The sequence below is a fragment of the Vicugna pacos genome, chromosome 10 (genome assembly GCF_048564905.1).
Source record: "Vicugna pacos chromosome 10, VicPac4, whole genome shotgun sequence".
In the NCBI taxonomy this organism is placed as follows: Eukaryota; Metazoa; Chordata; class Mammalia; order Artiodactyla; family Camelidae; genus Vicugna; species Vicugna pacos.
This window is the reverse complement of record NC_132996.1, coordinates 44604873-44619772: the sequence shown is the minus strand read 5'-3', so window position 1 is coordinate 44619772 and position 14900 is coordinate 44604873. Positions and strand designations below refer to the sequence as shown.

The 14900-nt window shown below is 34.6% G+C and overlaps 1 pseudogene; it reads left to right on the top strand.

Moving 5' to 3' along the window:
- Window positions 1-13818: 13818 nt before the first annotated feature.
- On the top strand, window positions 13819-14681 carry LOC102535367 (small ribosomal subunit protein uS2-like; annotated as a pseudogene).
- Window positions 14682-14900: the final 219 nt, after the last annotated feature.

Here is a 14900-nt window from a genome sequence, read left to right as displayed (position 1 = left end):
TTAACTCTTTAAATGAATGTACAAATTCCCCACAGTGACCTGAGTGCAAACCAGCCATTGGCCATGAAACAATCATGGGCAATAGGGATCAGCAGAGTTTTAACCTTATTTTATCTCTACTATTAAGAGTTCTATGAATGCTGAAGTCATTTAACATGATAGCTCTGTTTTTAGAAGAGCTGTTGGATCCTTCCAGATTTAATCAGGACTAATCATATGTTTATTGCAGTTCATTTATTCATTCATGTATTCATTTATGTATCAATAATACATATGTTGTTTCTAACTATTCTGTTAGGTATCAACTGGGGCAGAAAGAGTTAGGATTTCATATCTCTCAGGCCCTATTAGTCTGTGTAAGTTACCTCACTTCTCTGTTTTAAGTTCATTATCTATAAATGATTAAATCGGTATGAATTGTCAAACTTCCCTGGGAAAGTTGTCATAAGAGTCAAATGTGTTATTTTTTAAAAGTATAAAGTACGAGAAAAATGCAGTAAATACTGATTGCTTGGGTAATCTCTGGGCAAGCAAGATTTCCACAGTAAACATGCTTTTACTGTTCTACTAGCTAAGGCAAACTACAATTCATAAGCTATTACCCAATAAATAATTGAGTAGGGAGGAAACTCAAGTCAAGGTTGATTCTTTTATCTAGAGGTTAAAATGACTAATGTCTCTCAGGAAAGTGAACTGTGATTGAGTCTTTAGATAGATATTGAGAAGTATTCTGGAATCTTTAAACATTTTTATAATGTTTTGATTTATTTAAGATATTTAAATTGCAGATGCAGCATTCTTAGGAGGTACACAACTACAATGGGTAAAAACATCATGTAAATATGACAGAAAGAGATGAGCATCTATTTCACCAAGCTGTAGATTTTGCCCACTTGAAGTGAGCACAGGATTTCTTCCTGTCTTTATGGCTGAAGTTTATGGGCCCCATATACAAGTTAGAGGAGCTTTCTCGGATTCAAACACTCCCTATATCAAAAAGGAATGGAAGCGCCAATGTTAAGGAGGGAATTGTTCTCACAGAGGGGCAATCCTTACAATCTTGTTCATTAATAATAAAATAACTGAAAATTTATTAAGCACTTTCCATTGTCCTAAGAGCTTTACATTTATTACATCATCTATTCTTTGCATGAGGCCTATAAAGTAGGCTTCATTTTATACTGAAGCATAAAGAGGTTTAAAATATACACACAAGTCATTCAGTGGAAGAGCTTGGGACAGGAAGGGGGAGAAACTGGAAACTGGGGAGGAGGAAAGCAGAGATGGGATAAAGGAAGGAGAAATAATTCTACCTTAAGGATAATCGAGTTAAGGGGTATTTTTCCTTTATCAGAATTGTTCATCTCTTTTCCAGGCTCAATCTAATTCTAAAGCAGGCTGAGTCCTGCTTCATCAATAAAGTGTTTCACAGCCAAGTCATCTGACATAATTTTCTTTCGGCGCTGGACTGGCCCTGGGGCTCAGTGCTTAGTCCTTCCATTTTCTAATATGTAAGGATTTTCTGTGGCCACAGATTGTGGGAGATTTGGATCTTAAGATATATCTTTCATATGTTGTTATATGTTAATGTCCTCTAAATATTCTGCAAGTTATTTTTATCAATACCACCTATTTGAGATATTTTAGTATTGGTGTGTATATATTGGTTTCGTTAGTCTTGAATTCATTATATAGAAAATGAAAATAAACCAAATTTATTTGTTTTCTCACTGAAAGATATTTGAATGACTTTCCATTTTTTGTTATTTTAAACATTGCTGCAATTAATATTCTTGTCCATGTCTATATGAACACTACAAAAAATTTTTTTTTCCTCTTTGGTCTTCAGAAGGATTCTACCAAATAACAGTGTTTTGTGGTTCCTTATTCCCTAGTATCCTGACCAGAAACTGATGTGATCAGTTTTAAGTTTTTGCCAGTCATTTCTGCCAATTGTTTTGATTCATATTTTCCAGATTTCTGGTGGGGTTGAGCATCTTTTCTTTTCATAATATTTTAATTGAAACTTTTAATAGAAAATTACATGAATAATTACATTCCTCAGTGATTTTCATAAAATAATTACAAAATGTTATAACCATCCAAATGAAAAAAAAAAATAGAACATAAACACTACAGAAGCCCTCCCCTTCTGTGCCTCCCTTACACTTCCTACTGGTCCTCAGAGGTCACCACTGTCCTGACATGTAACTCAAGAGGTTAGTTTTGTCTATTTCATGACTTAATATATAAAATTATTTGGTATTTACTCTTTGCATCTGTCATATTTGGTTAATATTATAGTTTGGAAATCTCTCCATGCTTTTCTTTGTAGTCATAATTTGTTTATTTTAATTGCTGTATTTTTATTTGTATGTATATATTCTTTATCCATTTAATTTTATGGGACTGTGGACATTTGGGTTGTTCACAGTTTCTGTTATTAATAATATAATTATGAATAGAACTGCTCTGCACTTACGATTGTATTATTATTAGCTCGCCTCTGCACACATTTCTGTTTCACATATATATATGAATATACACTTAGGTACAAAGAAAATCAGAGCAGAAAAAAACTGTGAAATTTACAAGCTGCACAAAAGTGAGTAGGGTGAGGAGCCAGTGAATACATGGGCAGACATGTGAGAGGACCAGAAGAGTGAGGTATCACAGATGATAACACACAAAAGCATTTCCACGAGATAGGTGTGTCTGCAATGTGAGAGGCTACAGAGGAGTCCAGGAAAAATGTGAGAAGAGAAGCTGTGTTATTTGTAATCTTAATTTATGCTTCTCTTTTATCCTTCTGCCCTTATCTACAACTAATTTGTCTTTGAACTGTCACTTTCCCTGTCAGAGATTCAGAACAGAGCCAGCCTTTAGTTATATATATACCTGGTGTCAAAAGCCATACCTGATTAAAATTATGCATTGTGAATATTATTATGTATTATCTGAATGAATTTACTATTTCCTTTGTTTAACAAATGTTCACTTAGTTCTTAATGTGAACAATTACTTTTCTGTGCCCTCGAGTTATAATGATAAGCAAGACAATTCTCTCCCTTCATGGAGCTTATGTTACAGTTGGAAATGTAGAAAATCACATATAAATATAGAAAGATAATCTTAGATAGCAGTAAACGCTGCAAAGAAAATCAAGCTACAAAAGCAATGTAGTAGAAAGAATGTAACAAAGTTAATTGATGGAAGCAAATTTTCATCCTGCTCTGGGATCCTGGAATAGAAAAGGGATATAAGGTAGAAAATGAGAAAAATGGAAAAAGTGTGGACTTTAGTTAATAATAATGCATCAATATTGGTTCATTAATTATGAAAAAATATAAAATACTAATATAAGATGTTAATAGGAGGGAAACTGGTTGTGGAGCACATGGGAACTCTGAGCATCACATATTCCATCGTACAGCTGAGATCCAGCCTTCCTAACGTTATCCACAACGACTGTGCAAAACTACTTACCCAGAATCAAACTCCCTCCTTTTCTCTATCTATGCACATGGTAATTCCTGCAGTGGTCATTATTTCTGACATGACAGCAGGGTGAGTTGGAGATGAACCTTGGAACGTGAGAGCTGGCGTATAAATACTGGCTCCTACCACTTACTGATTATGTAACTGGGGCAATTTACTAGCCTCTTGGTGCCTCAAATTTCACTTCTGTAAGCTGAAGATAATAACAGAAACCTCCTCATAATGATTGTTAAGGGAATTAAATTAGCAAGCATTTGTAAAACATTTAGAATATTGGCTGATACAGAGTAAGTATGTAAAATGAATATGTAAGTAAAATGGTAAGTAAAAATGAATATAGTTTCTAGTTTTTCTTTTAATTGAATATCATAAAAAGAGTCAAAATAAGCAATCTAGAAAGCTTGTGACCTAGCAGAGATAACAGATTCTAACAGGATTCGCAAGCATGTCTTTAAAACTATGAAGCCACCAGCTCGCAGAATTTCCAATATTTAAATTGTTCAGCGCCTCAATGAACCTGGTATAAACTAGGTAAGGGACCTTGGGAGTTGGAATATTACAGAAAGAGTAAGTCAAAGTGATTACTGGAATTGTAGATAATGTCCCATGTTGTGATAGATTCAGTCCTATTCCTAAAAGAGTCATCTGCTTGCATTAATTCTTGCATTAAAGCCATAAAAACACAAATAAAGAAAACATGATTTCCAAATGTTAAGCCAACAGAGGATTCAGGAGAGTGAAGAGGACTTATTAATCAGATTTGTTTTTCTTGTTTTAAATGAAGTAAATTAACTTAAAAAATGCAAAATCCTAGTGTGAAATTCTGTGATGTTTGTAGATTATAATATTATACAGCTTACTTTCTTTTATATAAAAAACTTCAAACACAAATAAAACCTTGACTGCAAATAAAAGCATAATAGTTCAAGAGAAAACATAAATTGTAATATAAGGTGTGGCCTGGGGTATGATGATAAGGATGCAAGTGGAGGGCAGCCGAAAATTGCAGTGATGATAAGGTCACAATGTTCAAGGTATTTGCTGTAGCTGAGTTGTAAATTTTGTTCTAACCTTCCTTGAAGCTAAGTGTAAAGTAAAACACAGCCTGTTTTACAATTCTCATTATCAAGGAATAGAAAAGATACCAGAGACAGAGAAGAAGCAAAGCTATTCCAAGCAATAAGCTCTAAAATACAATTCTTAGAAACCAAGGTTATAACTCAACTGAAGAAAATCAATTATTCCAGGAACCAAGATAATATAAGCCAAATTCATGGTTCTTCTTAAACTGAGGATAAAGCTGCAATGTTAATGGTTTTTGTTCCAGGGCAGACATAGTAGGATGAACAGTTAGATTTTCTTTCTTTTCATTGTATGCACTATATTTCACTTGCTTACACTGCTACTTGAGAATGGGCAGAAATACCAGCAAAGGAGAGTCAGTTCTATACTCTTTGACATGAAGGACTAGAACACCTCTCTCACCATTGTACTCTCAACAGTTAATGGTATCTGACACATAATAGATGTTTTTGTACAGAGAGAAAATTTAAAAATTAAAAATTCAATTGAGTAATACTGGGCTAAACTGAGGGGATGTGGGGGCAGGCCTGAATCTCTTAATAGTATTGCCTAAATTCTCAGACAATTTATCCAATGACAAAACATGGTTGGGAAGAATAAACCAATAAAATCTGAGTGTCAGGATATTCATGCCCACATGAACAGCTTATGGCACTTTCTCCTGCTTGGAGAGACAACTGGGGACTGTACTACTGCAGAAACTCAAGTAGATCTGACTCTTCAAATGTATAGTTGAAAACAGATCCAGAGAGTCTTGGTTCACTACATGCATACTGGCCTCTCCACACTCATAATAAAGAAATACGGGATTTTCCCAAGATTTGGGGACTTTTAATAATACCTGTATCAGGAATTTTGGTTATAGCAGCATGGTTAAGAGAACTTGAGAGGAAAAGGCACGAGGACAGGATGTGCAAAAGGTTTGTAATTGGCAAAAGTGAACCAAGGTCAGAAAATTCTATATGAAATCTTTATACACAAAAGGTTGTTATCTTGACTATTATTAGAAGTATGTAACTTGTCAGTTACCTTTCAACCAATAGCAACGCACAAATGTTTTTCAACATAATGATGAGAATATGAGTAGTGGTCTTCAGATTGGGTTGCAGTCACCTGAGAAGATGTGTTAAAGGAAACATAGACCTTCTCCTTCACCTTTTTCTTTTCTTCTTTCTTCTTTTCTCCCCTCCTCTTTTCCACCCTCCCTCCCTCCCTCTCTCTCTATATATACATACATATATGAATTATATATATATGTGCATGAGTGTATGTGTATATGTGTAATCCCTTTACTCTTCTATTTGGGGACTTGTTTATGATGTGATAGTATAGCAGTAATAATAACAATAATAACAATAGCTATAATATCCCTCACTTATTGAGTGGTATTACTAATATACACACATCATTGTAAGTTTAATTTATATTAAAAAATTCAGTGCTCACAATGACCGTATGATGTAGGTACCATTATTACTCTTCTCTTAGGATGACATTAATGGTGACACCTATTGATATAAAAATTTATCAAAGGTCACAAAGTTAGAAAGTGTCAGAGCTGCAATTCAAATCTAAGCAGTCTGGCTCCAGAGTTGGTGGTTCTGACTGCCACAAGAGTATGTGTATATAAAGCATAATTAATAAAATATGAACATATTTACGGGTGCATGCTCAAGAAATTTAAAAGGAATGAGGTTTTTAAAATATTGAAGACCATTCTGACTATGTTAATATCCTTAAAATTATTCATCTAATAAGGCTAATGAATTAACAGAATGAGGGTACTTAACAATGGCTGGTGGGAGGAGGGTATAGCTCAGTGGTAGAGCATGTGCTTAGTATGCAGGAGGCCGTGGGTTCAATCCCCAGTACCGCCATTAAAATAAGTAAATGAACCTAATTAACTGCCCCCCACAAAAAAAAAACAAGAAAAAAATATGGTTGGTTAAAACATTCTAGGATTGAATTGCTATTATACATGATTCAGCTCCTTTGTAAATACATATTAAGCACATGCATTGTGTTCAGTAGCACTGATCTGTATGCTGTGGTTAATTCCTGGCATATGTAGCACACATGTACAGATTATCTCTGCTTGCTACTTTACCATCTTTTTAAGCAGGTGAAAAGTCAACAATCCCTGAACACTTACACACACACACACATACACTGAAACATTAACATCAAGATTAACTTTGACCCTCAGGTTCTTTTGTTGCAACATCTGGTCCTATCAATGATAATACCTTCCCATTAACATTGGGAGAATTGGCCTTGAATCGCTAACATATGTGTAAGGAGACAATTTAGTTTCTAAATTATGCAGAAATAGCTTAGCATAACATATGGTTAATGTGCTATTAAAAATGAATTTCATCTTAATAGATTAAAGTTATATAAGCCTCTTTTGGGAGAAAGAGCAAACAAATTGAATTTTTCTCAAATGTAAGAATTATATGTAATACACATTTCTGTAAATGATATCTTATTATTAAATTAAGGTGGGATGTGTATTATGGCTTTTTGACATATAAATAAGTAAAATAATTAATATTTTCTTTTGATATCTTTTGTATCAATTTCCTTTTTTCTTTCAAGAGAACATAGTGGGGTTTTTTCTGTTGGTTTGTTGATTGGCTAATTGATTGCTTGGTGTATATTGTAGGGGAATGGAAGGATCTACTCTTCTTTTTTCAGTGATAGATTTTAGATAAGATTGCCTTGCACATACAGTAGTAGCCTATGATTTCTTAAATCAGTCAATCTCATTTTCCTATGAGAGTTCTCAAATTTTCTGTGGTATTTACCTTATAGCTGATTAATTTGAAATACCTGGTGGATGATTGAGACATTGAAGACACCTTTTATGCCCCCCTTTTTCTTTTAACTGAGTGGTAGGAGTCTGTGAATAGACTTAAAGTGAATATTATATGATTATGTGTACACAGATGGGTGCATTTTTTTATAGAGAGAATTTGTAGCTTTCAAGAGTATTAGGGAAAAATATAAGATTAATGTAATGTTTTAAGTCAATATTTCATTTCTCACAAAGTCATTTCAGTAGTGATTAGTTTTCTCAGAGTCAGAACTAAGTTGTTACCGGGACTAAACCAACCACTGAATAACTTCAGTTAACTCATCTGTAAAACAGGCACTTTGAACTAGGTTTACTTTTAGTGTCCTTTCTAACTACAAGAGCCTATAATTTATTTTAAAAAAGTAACAAACATTTCCAGGTCATATGAGGAAATAAAATATTCTCAGATTTGAATTTACCAGTACAAAGGGCTATGTCATTATTGGCTATTTCTTAATATTTTAAACATTGATACATATTCAGAGGTTGTCCATGTGATGGTAGCATGGAATTCTACTTATTAATGACATTTTGAATAATCCTTAGTTGACTTTTAGCTATTTTTAAAGGAATTATTCAGCAGGAAGATATGATAAATGCTATCTCATATAATTCCTTCTTCCCAATGTCTTCTTTCTTCAAATTAGTATGTGTATATATATATGTACATGTGGATACATATGAATATATATATAATTATATCTGTATGTACTGTGTGTGTGTAAAATGATGGTCATAAAGTGTAGAATAGGTACTTTATAAATCTTAGCAATCGGTACTTTTCCGGCAAAACAATTTTCATGCTTTTTTTCTCATTCAGAAAAATATTTTTGGGAACCTGAAGGAATTCATTCAGATTTTTTGTGAGCTACATAAGCATGAAATATTGCTTCCTATGATTATCACATCTTGTTGTTGTATTTTCTTTGTGGGTTTAGATAATCCAGAGAAGATATGAATGTGAATCAACAAATACGGCAGGTATTAAATGCCACCTCCTCATAATTTGGCCTAAAGTGCATGGAAGAAAGCTGAAGAAATGAAACTCTTAAAAGAAAGCCACTTCTTTTAACCTTTATTTTTGCATGAAGTAGATTTTTCAAACACTTTTATGCCTTTTATTTATGGGGCAAAAATCTCTTAATAAATCAAATGTATCTTGGAGGCTGAAAAGTTTGAACTGTGTAGGTCAGGCCTTGCAGGCTGAAAACTCTTGGGCAGAAGCTGATGCCAGAGTCTTAAGGCAGAATTTCTTCACTAGGAAAAAAATCTGTTTTGTTCATAAAGCCTTTTAACTGATAGTGCAAGTTCCACCCATATGGTTAAGGATAATCTCCTTTGCTTGAAGTTGAAGTATTGTCTATGTTAACCACATTTACAGAATATCTTCATAACACCTAGATTCGTGTTTGGTTGAATAACTGGGTACTATAGCCTCAACAGGTTGACACATAAAATATCACTCTTGGATTAAGTTTATAGAAGCTTGATATTAAAGGAAAATAGAATAAAATATGTAGACATGGAGAAATAATTTACAGTTTATATCCATTTGGATTTACCATTTGGATAAGAAAGTTCCTAGAAGGCAAATCATCCTTAGAGTCCAGACATTTGAATGTTTCTTTTGTTCAGTATCTCGTGTCATGTCTCAGGATTCATATAGGACATTCCAACAATGCTTCTGATGCCCTTGCTCATATAGTTTATAGTTCTGCTGAGAACCTCGATCCTTCACCACAGATCCAGGAATTGTAAGAGTAAGAAAATGTCTGATTCATCATGAACCGTATTTACAAAACATAAAAAACGAGTATTGACATCATAAAAGATGAATATCAGAAACCTTTCTGCACATTATGTGTTCAGAATAAACTTCTCTAAGAAGGGGTTATTCCTGTCTACTATGGAATTTGTTGATTTCATGAAATTAATAACATTTCCTGTATTATGTCAGGAATACTATTTGAAATTAGGAAGTAAAACAAGTGTTTACATAATCTTCAGTGCAGTGTTAAACTTAATTATTCATAGATTGGTCTATATTACAGCTCTACAGTGACAAAAGTTAATATACAATATTTTGTTTAATGAGATAGTGCAATGGTTAATTTTATGTGTCAACTTGCGTGGGTGAGAGTGCCTAGTTATTTGATTAAACATTAGTCTGGATGTTTCTGTTACGGAACATTTCATCTTCATGTCTTAAAAGGGAATAATGGACCCCAGGAGACTTGGGAAATAAACAGTTTGTCATTGGGATGTTAACATCTACCTTATACTCCTCTGCTTCCCATGGGCTCGATTTCTTTGTGGTTCCTGTCTAATTCTAGTTTTAGAATTAGAATATCTATGGTCAATTCATTTTTAAACTTTTCTTTTCTCTCATGAAGAAGTACCTTTGATGAAGGTTTTTCAAGGGCTGAGAAATCTACAGATTGTTCCAGGTCTAATTTGCTTTACTTTTGTGTTGTATTTGACACTACTTTGAGGATCTCCTCTTTACCAAAATTCTTCTCTAAGAACCCTGAGGAAAACTTTATCCTTCATTTATTTATTATGCCTATCTGAATGTTTTCTGGTTATTTTCTGCATTCTCTTGTGGCTCTTTTTCCTCTTCTCTATAAATAAACACAAGAAGTCCTCAATAACTTTGGTCTTGGCTATACTTACAGCTTCTTCAGTCATTTGTATTCAACTGTTTTCCCTTGGCCAGACACCAATTCATTTTAATGTCTGAAAAATATTCCAATTATATGGTCTTCTTAAAACACAAATTTACCTCTCTAAATAGATCCATGGAATAAAATAGAGCCCAGAAATGTACTCAAACATACTTTGAACAGTTGAGTTTTTTTTTTAATAATAGAGCAAATAAAATACACATAAAGAACAAATGAATCAATAAATTGTGCTGGAACAATTGGATATCCATAAAAACATGAGCCTTGGTCCATACCTTTCATCATATACAAGAATTAACTCAAAAATGCATTATAGGACTAAATGTAAACCTAAAACTATAGTACTTCTCAAAAAGATTATAGCAGAAAACCTTTTAACCTTGTGTTTAAAAAAAAAAAAGATTGCTTAAATACGACACCAGAAATACCATCTAAAAAGAACAAATTCATAGATTATACTTCATCAAAGTAAAAAATACTAATTTTCTCAAAAGGAACTAATGAGACAACAAAATGGAAACCCAAAGATCAGAAGAAAATCAATGCAATGCATGTATCTGATAAATGACTTTTGTCCAGAATATATAAAGAACTCTCTATAGTCAACAGTAACAAAATGTACAACCTGATCAAAAAAAGTGTACAAAAGATTTGAGCAGATGATTCATCATAAAGATACATGAATGGCAAGGAGCACAGAAAAAATTCTCAACATCATCAGTCAACAGGAAACTGAATTAAAATCAAAATTAAATATCACTGCATATCTATTAGCATGACAAAAATTAAAGACTGACCATACTAAATGCTTGAGAGGATATGAAGGAATTAGAAACACTGCTGGTAGGAATGTAAAATAGTGCAACTACTTTGGGAAGTAGTCATTTCATTCCTAGGCATTTACCCAAGAGAAAGGGGAATTTATGCCCATTAAAGATCTATACATGAATGTTCATAGAAGCTTTGTTTGTAATGGTTAAAAACTGAAAACAACACAAATGTCCATCAACAGGTGAACAGATAAACAAATTGTGTTATATTCATGCAGTAGAATAGTGCTTAGCAATTATCATTGATCCAACAATATAGACCTTAACATTATATTTCCTCCCAGGCACATTACACTTCCTGCAAGAATCCTTCTCAAAACAAGCTGGTTAAGTTATGGGTTCTTCACCCAGACAGTCTGCGTGAAGTCCATTTACAAACATATACCATTATTTTCTAATTCACGTACTATCAAGTGTTGGTAAATAGTCTCTTCATTACAAGCATTCTCCCCCTTCCTTTAATCTTTCAACAAATCTTTAATAACAACCCATTAAATTGAAGGCATTTATAATTTGCATACTATTTTAGAAAAGAAACATCCACCTTGCTTTCTCTCTTCTCTTCTCCCATCTGTCTTTTTTTCTTTCTCCGTATCTTTATCTAGTGTCATTCTTTATTTAGCTGAAGAAAACCCAGCAAATACAATACAAAGTAAGATGAAATCCCTGACTTCATGAGGTTCACAGGAAATAGTCGTCTTAAACATTTTTGCATTCACCAGTAAAACTATGTCTTGCACACAGCAGCACAACAAAATGTATTTTGATACTATTTTTTAAGTCTCAGGAACTTCACCTTTGCTATTGGAATTTGTTAGAATAGATATTTTGACCCAGGCAGTGGCCGTGTTCTTAGCTATTCTATCTGCTTCAAAGAATTTATTGTCTTTCCCACTGACTTTTAGGACTAGGCATGTAGGCATGACAGAATATATTAAAACTTCAACACCAAGCATGTTGTGCATCAATCAGTTATTAAAAAGTTGAATTTTTGTTGCATTTTCAGACCAAGTAGAGTTTGAATTATGTCAAGATCATAACCACACTGACATTTTTCTATGTGTCTTGCCCATGTAATAGTCATTTATAATAAAGCCCCTTTGATCTTCTCTTGTTGATTGTGCCAAGCTCTTTTATATCTCAGGACCTCTGTATGGCCAGGTCCCTTGCCTAAAAGACTCTACAGTTAGGAATATTTACCAGTTAACTCATTCATTCTTTTTCTTTTTTCTGCTCTAATTCCATCTTCTCAAAGATATTCATCTCTGATCACCCCAGTATAATTTTGGTATATAATTGTTTCTTTTAGCATATTATATTTTTCTTCCAAGTATGTTAACTAGATGTATTATTATAATATATACAGCAAATTATATAACAGCAGGCACCAACCAATAGAATTGATTTTCATTTATGCTTGAGTAGAGTCCTGGGATGCCCCGCTGAGAGAGTTATTATACATTTAGTTTCTGAATTATGGAAAGTGGAAACACATAAAAAGAGGAACAAAATACGAAAGGGTCTAGACTGGAATGGGTACTTTCTTGTGATTTTTGCTGTTTACATTTAGGACCTGCTCCCTCATCTAAACTGAAAGCTGAATCTATGTCATATTTTCCTCTGGGTTCCCAGTGGCAGAAAGGGTGCCCTGCTTATAGTTTGTGTCCAGCCAGTACTTGTTACTGAAGATGATTCCAATCCTTAGAAATGTTCCAGAATGCAGGGCCTTGGGTTGACAGTGTTTGTTTTATTACCTCACTTAACAAGAACTGAAAATCATGAATATATATTTTGAAAAGCACCTCAAATCTCTACTAGCTTAGTCTTCATAGAATTTCTTGAGAACACAGAAGAGAAAACTCTCATAATTACTGTGCAGTGGTATTCAGACATGTCATTCCTCTGATTTCTTGGGCACTCTTGAAAACCCATAGTGGATTTTAAAAATATACTGCAATTTGTTTTCCAAGGATATTGTATCATTTAGGGGCAAATTAAATTCCACTATCATGGTGGGTCACATTTCTCCCCTTTTCATTAGACTAGCAGCCCCTAAATTTATTTCTTTCATTTTATTATTTTTTAAATCTAAGGGGTGCTTCAGTGAATAGGACAAATAAGGCATTTAACAAATACTTGTTGAATGAATGAATTAAAATACAATGGAGGAGCTGTAAACTCAGTCTGAGAATCTTATATCTAAAATGCCAAATATAGTCACAAATATTTACATCACTGGCTACTCAAGATGGAATATAATAGATTGTCTTCTTAACTCAGATGTATTCAGAATAATAACACTAAACATGATATGAAGTCATTAAAAAGAGTTATTTCGTCAGAATTGCTGTTGTGGGTATTCTCACAATCTACCCAATGAGAGGGCATAGTGAGTGACCACTGTGATTGAAAACAGATCTCTCTTCTCTCAATTTATGAGCAAAGCAAATTGTTTCTTAAATGTTATCAACATTACTGTTTCCTTTTTCTCAGGACCAGAATATAAAAGTATGCTATATATTTCCACATTCACACGAAAAATTGGTTAGCTGCTTAAGCCAGATTAATGTCACCTATTTAAATAATAATATTATGTCCAATGACTAATGGTCAGTAAACACGATATACCAAGATAATCAGAGTTGACTTATTATATTCACACCTGGTTTATTATTTTTACATCAACTGAAACTTACCAAATATTTACTGCTGTGAACAACTGCCTCTTCTTCTTTTTTCTGCTAATAAGATGCTTTTCTTTATTTATTAAAAATGACATTCCTGCTTTTGTGCACTACCCAGAGAGGGGTCCATACAGCGTTGTTGTTCTGGGTTCGTCTTGTAAGTTAAAAAAAAAACTTTCACAATGTTGGGATCCCTTGATGTCCTGCAAATGAAGGAGAAGGATGTCCTTAAATTCTTTGCAGCAGGATCCCACTTAGGTAGCATCAACCGTGACTAACAAGAAAAACCATCCATCTACAAAAGGAAAAGTGAGGCATTACCTCATACACCTAAAGAGAACCTGGGAGAAGCTTCTGCTGGCAGCTCCTGCCGTTTCTGCCTTTGAAAACGGGGCTGATGCTAGAATCCTACCCTCCAGGAATGCTGGCCAGAGGGCTGTGCTGAAGTTTGCTGCGGCCACTGGAGCCTCTCCTATCGCTGGCCGCTTCTCTCCTAGGACCTTCGCCAGCGAGATCCAGGCAGCCTTCCGGGAGCCACAACTGCCCTTGGTTACTTATCCAGGGCTGACCTCAGAGTTACCTTATGTTAACCCACCCACCATCATTGTGCCATACAGACTCCTCTGCGCTACGTGGACATTGCCATCGCCAAGCCCACACGGTACGTCTGCTGTGGTGAGTCTAGTGCAGGAAGTTCGGCGCGGGAAGTTCTGCGCATGCGTGGCTCCGTCTCCCATGAACACCCGGGGGGAGGTCAGCCTGACTCTTCTTCTGCGGAGAGATGCTGAAGAGATGGGAAAGGGAGAGCAGGTGGCTGCTGGAAAGGCTCTGACCCAGGAGGAATTTCAAGGTGAATGAACTGCTCTGGCTCCCGAATTTACTGCCACTCGACCTGAGGTTGCAGACGGGTCTGTAGGTGCCCTCCGTGCCCATCCAGCATTTCCCTACTGAAGCCTGCAGCGCGGAGCCCGCCACTGGGGACTGGACTGCAGCTCCCACTGCTCAGGCCGCTGGACAGGTAGGAACAGCCACTGAGTGGTCTTAGGTTGTTCTTTCACAGACTCTTAATCAGAAAATGGAAATAAGACTGACGGAAAATTAATTTTTTTTAAATTACATTCTTGAATTAGATTCAGTAGGATATTTTGTGTGTGTGTGTATATATATATATATAAAACTAGAAAAATATATATACACATACACATACCGACATAAGTGGGGATATACCTATATGAATATGTTTGAATAATAGAGGGATAGACAG